At 46.1% G+C, this 12702-nt stretch overlaps 1 protein-coding gene across 5 annotated transcripts in view; it reads right to left on the reverse strand.

The window, feature by feature from the left end:
• LOC118502696 overlaps positions 1 to 12702 on the reverse strand; it is a 69267-nt gene that overhangs the window by 50906 nt on the left and 5659 nt on the right. The window contains exons 1-2 of one of the 5 annotated variants that reach the window (XM_036035254.1): positions 11813 to 11829; positions 7855 to 8349 (exon numbers count right to left, since the gene is read on the reverse strand). The exons of 3 other annotated variants lie outside the window; for them this stretch is intronic. The gene's annotated coding sequence lies outside the window, so the exon portion shown is untranslated. One more of the 5 variants, XM_036035247.1, reaches the window with a different exon arrangement.

Consider the following 12702-nt stretch of genomic DNA (forward strand, 5'->3'; position numbering starts at 1 on the left):
ATGACGGCCGGATGAATCTTAATATGTCACCCAGAGCTGGACATGTAATATTCAGGAGTCATTCTGCACCATTATTAGCCACCAATAGCATTGGCCCTTTACATAACTTCAACAACAAGAACCAAAAAACCTAACCCAATAAAGGGTCTTTGACAGTTTCAAGCGCAATATTTTAAAATTATTTGCTTAGAGCGAATCGCAAAACAAGTTACATTTGAGCTGCTGGCAGCGTCGTCAAAAGCTGCTAGTGGTTTCTTCTTTTCGTCTAGGCTCTCCCCCGTACCTAAGAAACACGCACACCTTGAGAACACGCCCAAATCGATCAATTAAAAAAGTGATCGTGCAAAACCTTGCCGGGTCTGTGAGCGGCACAGAGCGATGGGACACGATCGCAAAACCCGCGTCACGGTTCTCGGCGGCCAAACCAAAACCGGTGTAACACCGTCGAAGGTTGAACCCGTCCTAAACACAACCGTACGCAACACACACACACACCAAGACGCACCGAGGTGCACATGATGGTTTCATGTAATGCGAACGAGAGAAACAGAAGAAAAAAAAGGGGCGAAATACAAAGCACAACTACAACGCACACGCAAACTGCACACGCGGTTCAAATCGCCTACATTGAACCGATCGCTAGATGGTTGAGGGGTAGCAAGAGCAGCCAGGGAAGCGAGGGAATGGTACCGCAGATACCATCCATTCAGCGTGCTGGTGCGCAATCAACGATGGCCGGCAGACCATTTGCTATTCGTTCGCGTCGCGATTGCATGCATAGCGGCTGCGACCGTTTGCAAAGCACCGAACGAATGAACAAAATAGCAAGCCGCACGGCGTACGTTACCGGATGGTAGTTGAATTTAAACACACACACACACAGAGCGAGAAGCATATGCAGAACCGTTCAGATAAATCAGACCTAACAACATGAGAGGCAGGACGGCAGCAACGAAACGTAGCGCCTTCAAAGCGCCTTCGGGGATTGGAAATGAGATTTTAATTAGTTCCGCAAAACGAGGCTAGCCGGGAAATCGGAAGGACGGGGACGGAAAGGAGGGGGGGAGTAGGGGCTTTGGCCACCAAAAAAAAAAACGAGGAAGGTAGGAGAGGAAGAAGCAGCACCACCGAGAACAATAAAGGCTACGTGCCCATAGTGTACGCCAATCGGTGATGGTGCGGATGTGCAGTAGTAGTGGCACCATCGCTATCAATGTATTTCCTTTCCACGTTTGATTTTCCGTCTATACGTGTGTGTGTGTTTCATTTTTCTTCTTCCTTTTTCCACCATCCTCCAGCTACTCCTCTTACCCTCCCTTTTTGTCAGTACAGCAACTGATACAAGCAGTACAATAAGCTGCCGCTACTACTGCCGAACAAAAGACTTCAACGCCACACTATGGGACGGTAAGCGACGAACCCTGTTTTGATGCGATTTAAATGCTGCAAACGCGAAACGTGACGCGAACGTCGCGATTGCGATTCCGATTGGGAGTGTGCTGCTGTTGCTGCCATTCCCTCACCATTCGCTTCCCTTTCCCTCCCCCACGCTTCCATTCCTTCACCCATACAAGTAGAAAGAATTTGATAAAAAAGGGAACACTTTAAGCTACTCCAACTCCTCCCATTGCACAAAGTAAGCGTAGCTTTGTCGTGCCACATATTTTGTACGTTTATTGAATTTACTTCCCCCCACTGCTCGATAAGCGAATGGACGTACGTAGCTGTAGCGTAACAAAAGGAATCAAACCAAACACCAAACAATTTTATATGTGCCACCTTCTCGCTTATCATTTTTGGAAGCGCTCTTGGTAAGGGCAGGAAGCTAAGCAGCAGCGACTGCTCACAAAGAAGTCACCGCTACTTTCCCCCTCCCATGGGATGCCAAACTCGGCCAGTCGCCACAAAAACCCCGGTGTGAGCGATAGCTGGTTGAGATAGGCACCGAACGAATGGCACGATTTAAAGCTTAACATCAAGACGTGTTTGTGTGTGGGGGGGGGGGGATACTGGGAGATGTGGGTGGATGGTAGTGAGCACGAATTATGTGCACGGGCGACTGAAACGCGCACGGGCACGGCCAGAGACAGAAACCGAAATTTAAAGAAAAATTATATACAACACTGGCAAAACTGACCCGATCCGACACACCGACCTGCGTATCAGGTTGCGACACACAAGCGTTAAATGCGTCTGTTTTCAATCGACTGCACTTCCGCTCCAACCACACGCACATTCACCACATCTATCGCATCGCTTATCGTACCGTGCCGTGGAACGTTTCGATTAGACGCCCTATTAAGCCACAGACAGGCACCGAGCAGTGTGTTCGGCCGCGTTTTTAATTGCCTTTTTTTTATTTCGCTTTTTAATAATAATGTGCTCAGCAGATAAGGGGACAGTTTCCTTTTCCCTCCCGCTCCTTCCTTTGTGTCTTCTCCACCTCGCCCTAACTCAAATGCTCTATCGACAAGAGAGTAAGAGAGCAATCCACAGATTCCGATGATGAAACATTCGGTTTCATTTGATCGACAGTAGCAGCAGCAGCAGCAGACAAAAAAAGCCCATAAAGCCACCACACCATTAAAAAAAAACCGCATGTTGCAGCCTGATGGTTTTGCGAGACGGTATTTGTCGTCAGTAATTTTCTGTGGCGACCCCATTTTATGGTACGCCTCTGTTTTTTTTTTTTTGTCTCAGTCTAATTCATCACCCTCATCGGCCCGAGGTCCCCAGCGAGTGGGGAGTTACTCCTTTTTTGCTCCCGTTTTAATTCGCAGCTATTTGCTATCAGCGTTGAGCAAAAGCACGACCTACTGTGACGGAACTGTTAATAATAGAACGAAGCGTTGAAAAAACAGTAACAAACTTGTCCACCACCGCTGGGAAAACATCACGATCAGTGTGCTGATGCTATGTGGGACCGAAAAAAAAGGACTGCATGTTCAACATTAAGTTGCAAATTCAAGTATACAACTTACAAGGATGAACCTACTGCCTTCTCTTTATATACTGTGAAGTCTCTATAAGAATGCTCACCGACGGGATGCCATCTGAGAGGGAGTCTCTCCATCTTGGCGAAGATATCCTTGAACCCACCGTAGTATCAAACGTAAATGTGGCGTGCATCACATTTGCAAGGACAAACACATTTAGACATTGAGACTAACACTCAACAGGACGAAATTAAAACAATGGGAATAGAGCGTTCGAAACAGGTGGATTGTTTCTTTGCGACATCTGGTAGCTCTCCCTTGTCCGATTGAATTACTCCGCAAGAACTTCCAGCATATATCAGATACCGCTGGATAGTAATCCCGAAACTTCTGGCAAAAAGAAAACCTAAATATGTCACCAGTCCAAACCAATAACATAAATCTATGCTGAAAACCCGTGCCCGAAGATACGTACAATGTGTCTCAGCAGTGTGCCAATGTTGGAGGCGAAACATTGCACTGCCACGAAGAACGCGGGCACGAGCACCATTGGCACCGTGTATGGTCGAAGTTGCCGCCGTCGGCCAACAGTTGGGCCACCGTTACGGCGCAAGATTGTTGAGCGGCTACCGGGCCGCACAGCGAAAGTACTGCCGCCCACCACGAAAGGGCCGATGGGTCAGATGTCGCGCAACTCTTCCACCTGCCGCCGATCTTCCTCCTGTCGCCGCCACTAGCCTGCGATGCCCAACCGCCACCACTCGCACGGCTCGTGGGCACCACATCGGGACCGTTTGTACGTTTAAACCGCGCAAACCGGGATAACCCGAAACTGGATTGGGTTTTCCTCACACTGCACCCGTGCAACAGAGTTCCGATAATAGTGAGACGCGAACAACCACTGGAAACAACACCACCGCAGTAACGTAACACAACCACCTCTGCATCTAACTCTGTACACGGTTGATCGGAAGACCTCGAGAATTGCTCGGGATTGATATTGACCCGGAAGGACGTACTTGGACACTCACGCAAAACACGATACACAAATTGACACACTTGAACACTAAAACACCGTTTCTTTTACTAATCAAATACGTATGTTAAATCCATACGACGAACGACAAAAAAACAAACGCGAGTGTGCTCGACAAAACGCGCGTTCCAATTGTCGCCGTACCAACATATGGCAACGAAACCGAACGGATGGTGTCCATTGCTAAAGTGTGTGTATGTGTCTTACCCACCACACATTCATTTCATGCCATTCCTTCGTGTTGGTTTCGTAAAAAAAAACACAAGGCGATGGGTAAAAGAAGACAAAACTAACACTTTAAACTTCAACAACCAACGCGAATTGCAGTCCAAAAAAAGGCGAAAAGCTTCATAGAGGTCTCGTCGCTCACATATCCTGACCCGTCATGATGCGCACACACAGTCACAGAGTTGCATGCTTGGAATGGCGGGGGGTGCAAACGTGCAGCCAATAGCTTGAAGGTAGATTTTTAAGTAATAATTAACGGCGTACCACCCACATCCCTTACAACCGTCTGTGCGGACTGTTGGAGGCTACCGTGTGATGGGCGATGCGTTATAATCGATTAAAGCACACGCCATACATCGGCGAATGTTGTGACACACGTCGAAACGGTAGCCAAAGGAAAAAAAAAGGAAGAAAACCTTGGACTCTGCGCGCACTTTTCGGTCAGTCGACCCCCTCTTTCTGAACAGGGCGTGAAGAAATTCTGCTCCCAAGGACAGCGGAGGAAGAGTGAGAGAGAGAGAGAGAGGGGGAACGTTCGGTTTTTCCAACCTATCACGAAGACAACCAAACTCAATGTAATCATTGAGCTCATCATGTAGAGCGATCAGTCCTTAGTATTTGTAGCTGTAACCCTTGTAACACTCGTAACGACCCATACCAGTGCTCGAGCGAATTGCTATCCTAACCACCTTAGAGATATTTTGATTCATGTAATAGATTATTTCAATATCTTAGGAGTGAGACATTGCTCTATTTAACAAATGGATAGTGAAGTAGAGCAAGCTCCGTTGTGGCACTATGCAACCATATCGTGGATTTTTTAAGGGAGATCAAAAACACGAAGATGGACGATCGAACGACGCGTCAAACTTTGTGTAAGTCGTCAACAGAAATATAACGAGCGAACTTAATTTGACAGAAAATTTAAATTTTAGCTGCATCCTGCGTTGTTGGGCTAACCTTCAACCATATGATTGCTGTTGTTGTTGCTTTGTGCAGGAATTGTTGGAGGACGTCTTTGTACGTCTTGGCACGAGGCAGGCAGACGATGCGCGTCGCTTTAGTTTTTCCGAAAGCCTACAGCACCACAAGGACGTTTGAAAACGTTCGCTTCGGTTCGTGTACCATGATCATGAGTTAAAGAACGTAACAGAGGGAAGGAGGTAAACGAAGGGGAGGGGGGAAGAGGGTGGTTGGATTGAATTCCACAAAAGAGATGGCAGTAAAACCTTCACAAGATGTGGTTAGTGTGATGTTTGTTGTACAAAAAAAGAAAAAAAATTACCTACACTAAAAAAAGAAACATCATCATCTTTAAAATTATGAATCATTATCCAAAATTCGTCTTTTTAAAACACCCTTCAGGCACACATTTACGCAGGCACACATTTACTCGTGTACAGACACAAACGCACGCACCACAATGATGGAATGCGTTTTCTATGCGGCCTGTTACGGTTGGTTGATGAACTGGAACAACCCCCTGTTGGGGTTTACCAGGTAGGCGTTACTGCTGGGGAAGGACCGGAAGGGGTTGCGAGGGGGGGGCGGTACAAAGGAAACACAACGCCATCTCCCGAGTGCCGAATCTACCCTTATCAAGCGGTATCGCGCCAATGGCCACCAAAGCGCATCAACCGAATCCGACCTTAACATCCTCTCGCAACAACACTGTCTGCGGTTGGAACCGAATGCCCCACCGTTAAGGCGAAGGGTTTGTTGAAGGTTTACATCGAAGGAAAAATTTCCGTTACCGTGTTTGCTTACGTTCAGACGCAAAGGACATAACATTCTGGACATAACTCTGAGCTGTAGCTTGGCATCAAGTCACCCAGATGATGGTGATCTTCCAAACTCATTACTCTTAATCGAAGATACTCCATTATTTTATACGGCGGATAATACGAGACGATCATATGGACGTTGGAAAGTATCTACCTCGTAGGATCAATAATAACCATCGACACCAATTAATCAAGCTGAAGGAAGATATCTAAGTCAACCGTTAGGTGTATAGGAGCAGACCAGGAATCATAGCGAGGGTTGCTCTGGTATCGATATCAAGTCTGCGAATATTTTCGGCGAGGCTCTTTATATTAGATCCTCGATTTCAGGCTCTTAATACGAAACTGACGAGTGACGTAGACCCGGCACTTGGTGGGCAAGCTAGAGATCCCTGATAAAGTCTTAATAACGTAAGCATAAACTCTGCAATAACCGCCTTCCATTCTGCCAGCAATAAACTATACTACAAACTATGTTACCACAGTGAGGTGAGCTACTTTACTAGCCTGAGTGTATCTGCCAACAGATAACCTGGATAAATCGTTACATGAACACTAAAACATAAGGAACAAGTTTCTACTCTATCGAATTTCGTTATTAGGACAATTGAGTCAGCTGCCGAAAAAACTTCACCCAGCAAATCGCCTATTTTCCGTTACATTTTCACCAAACGAAAAAAAAAACAGGAAATCAATCAAAATGCCCCCCCACAGTTCAATACGGAGGGATTTGTCGATACCTCAACAATCCTCTGTTTGAAACGGGTACTCAGACTCGTAATGGTACATTATTATTTTTTTGCGCTTTTATAAGCGCGATTACCAGCTGTGTGTGAGTGTACTTTTTGTGTTTATACTTCATCCGATAAATAGTGGGAATTATCTTGCCAGCTTGCTGTAACCTTATTTCACTCCCTGTCTCTCCCTCTCACGCTTGAGCTCATTTGCACCACATTGGTTCGTTCTAAACTCGTCTGGCACGCAAAATTCGTCGGATGTGCCGGGCTCTCACAATATCCCGCTACCAGTAATGGTAATAATAATCGACTCGGCCGCATCCGGAATTGCCGGCAGTACGATCCGGATGCTCCGTTGCCCGATCGCAACTGACCTCAGCTGAACCCGGCCAACTCATTGCTGGCCTGCCGGTACCGTGTGCGGAAGCTGCGATCGGGAAACATAACAGCTTCATTTTTCCAAACATTCTCCAAAACACGCGATGCAGTCGAATCTAATTCTGGCACCTCTTGGCTGCATTGATCTCTGAGGCCTGCGGCGCCATATCGAAAGCCGAAAAGGGCGTAGAATTTTCTGCCTTCAGAAGCAGCGCGCCCGTACGCGCTAATGAAGCCGTCAGCACAGCCACAGACGAGAGCACGACCGGGTGTAGCCGGACGGTGTGAAATTTAACACCTTTCCTGCAGTAGGATTCTTAAAGGGTACGTGCTGTTGATGTTTAGAACGCTGTGAAAGCACACCTTCGCCGAGCCAGATGAATCGCTTTTCCGTTCGGTAGTTTATCATTCCATCGGAACGGATATTGCTGAGGGTGACGAAAGATTGGTGTAGGAACGAGCAAGAAGAGAGGATATAAGAGTTGGAAAACTGTTGTAAGGCAAAGTGTGAAAAACGAAGAACAAACAGATATGGTACGAATTGAAAAAAAAACTACTCGATGTGCGCAGTCGTAGAAATGCTCTGTTTCTGCCTATCAGTCAGATACTCAGAGCCTTAACCTACTCCATCTGGTCTTTGACTTTTTCGAATCATATCGGCAAACAGGCCACTGTACCGTATCATACATAGCATAGCAATAATTATGTGACTATATTCCGGGTTCCGTGACCAGGATCGATGTTATGACATTTACCTTTTCTCTGTTGCGTATTCTGCCTCTCGCCCCATCCACCGCGGGAGGGCGAAGCAGCTTCACGAAACGCTCCAATAATGAACCCGACTCGAAGCAGACGAAACCCTACGAATCCTGCCGGGATCGCACGATATCTTGTGGTGTATTGATGGGGTAGTGAAGTATCTGGACACGTTACCACTATGTTTATTTCCACTGAACAGCAACTCCACCGAAGACACTTTGCTATTCTTTTCTACTCTCCAAACAATAAAACTCTTCTTCTTGGCTTCGTGCACGTACACACACACACTAAACACAGCACCACGTGCACGGAAGATGCCCAACGCTGGAAGGATGCTGTCGCGTTTGCTTACGGTGCGGCGCCACGTCCTGCGCACGATCGTTCTGCGTCATATCGTTCGCGCACGCGGGTGTCTTTGCACCACCGCCGATATTAATCCAATCGTTAGGGCGGATTTCCCAAACTACACGCTAGTGTGAAAATTTTAAGCACTACACAGGAAGCAGTTACACGGCGAGAGAAAGAAGGAGAAAATGTAATTTTTAACTATCCAAAACCTTCAGCGAACCATACGTTAATTGTAAGGAAAATTCCTTAAATGGTGGATGGTGGAATGATATCCTCTGATTCACCCTTCCCTTCCCGTTTCCACTTCCTTGGACGTCCAGCTTCCCGGATCCAACCTCCTCAAATTTCTTTCCCGCACCCTTGGCTTCACAGGAAAATTTAATCATTCGTCCGATCTTTCCTTTACAGCGGGGTTTTGACTTTTATCGTTATGATCATTGTTACTTCTATTGCACTACCCTTTATTATTAACTCGGCACGGCCTTGTTATTAAGACCCGGCACAGGCGAGCGGGTCGTCTTCAACCCATTAACCTTTGGAAAATGGCTTACTTTCGGAATAATTCTCCCGACCCAATGGATGGTATTGCGTCGGGGAGGGATTTCCACCATTTTTCTTTTTTGCAAACGAATTAACTTGCACCAAAAATTCCACATCTTTCTCTGCTTCTCCACAAAACCTAATTCGGTGTGGCAGTAGTCGTCTACGCGCGAAAAAATGGATGGTGAGGTGAGAAATTAAGGTTGAAGAAAAGTTTAACGGCTCCATCCAAAGTTTGGCATCAATAGGCTTGCTTAGCTTAGCTATTTTCCTTTACCTTTCCCTACTCCTTCGTATCGTGTATTTTGGAGAAGCAGAAAACAGGAAGCAAAAAAAACTCCCGCGGGAACTATTCCTAAACTAGCGACTTGCGCACGGAATTTAGTAATATTAGAAGGAAAAAACAACAAACAATTACGGGTCAACAAATCTCTAATTTGCTCTAGCTAGCTTGTTTTATAAGGCACTTGCAGTCTATCGCCATCATCTGCCAATCCAATATCCAGGACTCTCTGGCGAACATCGGCAACATCGGCCTAGTTTGATCGAGTTGCGATGGAGTATCTAGGGCTTATAACGCCTCTTCTATCCATGTGGACAGTCTAAAAATTCTTTCCACCACTGACCACTGGGACTAGATATATTCTACAATGTATATAGCAGCGATGCCTAGATTCTTTATAGTTCCAACTGCACCCGTCGCGACAGGAGTTTTGAGAGAACTAATTACTTCAAACTTTTACAGGATGGCTCTGAGAAAACTTTTGACCTAAGACAGGTGAAGACGACTTCAAGCTTGAGATCATTTAGCCTTGCTAGTGGTGCAACCCATCAATTTAACGTTCGCCGAGATCTTGAGTCGCTAAGTCGATACTACGGATAAGCTTCTACGTAGGAGAGCCTCAAACCAATGATGAGTTTATGATCAGCCTGTATATCTCCGCAGTCCGGTGGCCGAGGCGACAACAGTGCCGGTCTTCACGGCAGGACAGGGGTTCAAATCCCATCCAGACCACATTTACGTGACAAACAAATAATCATAAACACTTCTGTTTTTAGCCGTAATCTATGGGTAAGACTAAAGCGTATAGGGAACGAATGGTTTCTTGGTGGAACATATAACAGATAACATAAACTAAACAAACACAAACGTCGCGCACGTGAAAGCCTCCATTGATCAATTTAAATTTTTGGTTGATTGTTGATCGGTTTGATCGTAGAATAAAGGGCTGCACACCGCAGCTTTTTTTCTCGCTGCTGCCGGTTGATTGACGTATTATCTTTTTTACACTTTCTTCTCATTTGTCTAAATCTATAAAGCACATTACCACCATTTTATGCGCCATATTCCTTACGAATTGTTCGTTCACTCGTTCGTCAGTTGTCCAAGCCGTTACTTAGCCAATTTTTGCAACAATTTAGCAAAACATTTTACCACAAACGCAGACAGATACACAAAACCAAGAACACATTGCTGAAGAACTTATCGTTGATTAAGCCAGCGAGAACAAACAAGGCATCAGGAAGTGTGGATGAGGGAAGTGGAGGGTCGGGGGGAGGAGGTGGGTTGCATAAGTCACACATACACGCAGACACACACGCCCACACATCGCAACGGGAAGCGCGAGTAATGGGATGGAAATTTAAGTGCTGAAAAGCGGAAGGAGACAACATGCCACACTCCCTTGCAGAAGAAGAAGCTCTAAAACCGATCGAGCCGGAACGGACACGAGTCAGTTAAGCACGGTGCAAGCTGCAAATGTTGGGGGAGAGTATGCTGAGGGAACTGTACTGGGCTCCCCCCTGTTCGAGTGGGATATCAACCGGCAAGTAGCAAGAAAGGAAGGTAATGAAGGAGACACACACACACAAACAACAAAAACGGAAGTAGTTCGTGCAATTTTATGTTCGTTCTTCGTTTCGTTTTGTTTAATTTGGTGTTGTGCATTGCTGCACAGAATGGTGAAGGCGGAGGCTCTGATTGATTAGAAGCAAGGCGTATAGAGCATAGAATGTTCGGCCCACACAACAAGTGTCTCCATGTTTAAAACAATAAGCGATTTTGACAAAACATACACACTCACAAACACTGTCTCTCTATTTGTTATGTTTCGAACTGTACAATTGTTATAATCATTTAAAGAGTTGTGTTAGGACCTGAGAGACTCTGAGAGGCCCCTCCAACAAAAAAAAAAAACCTTGGAGCCGACATCGGAATATGAATGTTTATGAAAGAAACGTATACATAAAACTGTGCTGCTGTGAAGATATCAGCAACAGCATGACGGTAATGCTGCTAACGGAAAACTGAACGGGAAAACGTTGCGAACCATGGCCTTCGTAGGTAGGAAAATGCAAGGGAAGCGTGTGGAAGGGGGGGGGGGGGGGGGGAACAAAATTGAAAAGGAAAAAGAGAATGTTCGATCATTCGAAACTTTCAAACAATAAAATCCGGATAATAATTATAATTGGCTAGCGAAAAATGCTATGTACGCGATTATTGGCTTGGCTTTTCCTTTTATGGAGATCCGGAAGGATCGTGATCGACCAGGTGATGTGGGTCTTGACAGGTCTCTACTGTTAAGCTTCCCCCCTCTATCTTTCGCTGAATTCTTCGTCCTAATGCACTTCGAACTGTCACTTGGTAGCATTCCCGAAATCGGATAACTCCCAATAGCTAAGCGACACATGACACGGGGCCACGGGAAGCACTGGTATCGTAAAGAGATCAACACGATCCTCAAGCTTTCGGCTCGCTATGCAGCGATCGTGAACACTTTTACAAGGCACCAACACAGGAAAAAGGGCCGCTTAAAACCACACACATTACCACCAGTTAGCACAGAGCAAAGGGCACACGTCTTACGCACAAATGATACGCGGAACAATTTTTCAGACGTGTGCTAAAGACACACAACACAGACCCTTTTTCCGACCAGGCGGGGCGGACGTTTTTTTACATCTCTTAGAAGGAAACCGTAGCTGCCAAAGAAATGCCAATGGAAGAAGCGGACGCACTCACACACACACACACACACACACACACACGAGCGCGCGCGCACGTACCTCACGTAGACGCGTATTACTCAACTGACGGTTGGCGAGCTTCTGAGCGCCATGTGCCTGCCAGCAAACGCAACCACCGCGAACGTAGCTCGCGACATCAACCCACCCAACGGCACTCAACTCTCTGTTCGAATGGGCCACGCGCAAAATATCTTCAGACACTCTCTCGCACTCACTCTCGATACAGGTGAGCGGTCCAGAAACCGAACCTAGAGATGAGTACGAGTCTTTTGTAACTAAACACATAAAATTACGTTATAATGTTTTGGAAAAATAGATTCTACAAACAATCTGATGAATGTGTAGAACCTTAAATGTGCAAACAGCACACCAACCAGCTATCAACGCATGTTCGCTGCTTCTAAAAGAATTCAACAGCGAAAACTTGGTTAGAATTTTAAAAGTCATAAAATAAGTGGACGGTCCTTTGGCAGAAGCGACAGCAGCGTCGGTCTACACACGGCAGGACCGGGGTCCAAATCCCATCCAGACCGCCTCCCCGTACTCAAGGCTGACTATTTTGCTATGGCTAAAATCAAGACACAGAAAGCCAGAAATGGCAGGCCGAGACCTCTCGAGGTTGAAGTGCCAAGGAAAAAGAATAAGTGATGGTCTTATTTTATTGTCTAATTTTTTTTTTTTTGGCAACATTCTCATCAGAATGGCACACTACACCAATTCTTATTGGTATAGCACAAAATATGTTCGTATGTATCTGCAGCCACGACCATCACTAACTCAAGTGCTATGGAGGCAACAGAGCGGAACGATCGTCGCAGCAATGGAGCGAGAAACAGTTCGGCACTCATTGCTCGCTCAGTTACTCATGTAGCTCACGAGTGCGTAGGTTCACCGGCCTATCTGTACGCGATCCACTCAGATGCGTCGTT

The sequence above is a fragment of the Anopheles stephensi genome, chromosome X, assembly GCF_013141755.1.
Source record: "Anopheles stephensi strain Indian chromosome X, UCI_ANSTEP_V1.0, whole genome shotgun sequence".
NCBI lineage: Eukaryota > Metazoa > Arthropoda > Insecta > Diptera > Culicidae > Anopheles > Anopheles stephensi.